This window comes from Geospiza fortis, unplaced genomic scaffold (genome assembly GCF_000277835.1).
Source record: "Geospiza fortis unplaced genomic scaffold, GeoFor_1.0 scaffold97, whole genome shotgun sequence".
NCBI classification, from domain to species: Eukaryota; Metazoa; Chordata; class Aves; order Passeriformes; family Thraupidae; genus Geospiza; species Geospiza fortis.
The window spans coordinates 1,025,904-1,026,419 of NW_005054343.1; positions in this window are offsets into that span (position 1 = coordinate 1,025,904).

Genomic DNA, 516 nt, shown 5'->3' on the forward strand with positions numbered 1-516 from the left:
GAGCCGCGAAGCCCGCGGGGAAGTTAATTAGGCGGGTGCAGGCCTCGAGGTGTCTTTAAGGCAGGCACGGAGGTAACCTGCAGGAGTCTTAGGACTTTTATTTTTTATTTATTACTTTTACTCCCCTTTTATTAAAGGTCAAGTGAGCGAGATGCAGATTATCCCGCCCGCTCAGGACTCCCCTGCAATCTGTCACGCCGGCAAGATATATATCGCAAATCTCTCAAAATATAATCTCCAGGAATCATATTCCGAATACTGTTTTGATTAAAAACCAGAGCGGGGATTGATGGGGAACTAATACCGGCAGCGGAGCCTGCGTGCGCCCAGGCACAAAACTAAAATAACGGGCTCGCACGAACAGATTCAGCGCCTCCAATGCCATAATAAACGTATTTAAACCGTCTCTGTCTGAGCTTTGCTACGAGATGGGCTTTTTAATGCCGCTTCTCTGGGAATTGAACTCGGGCTGTCCGGCGGAGCGGGGGCAGGCGGGCTGTGCCGGGCGGGCTCGGG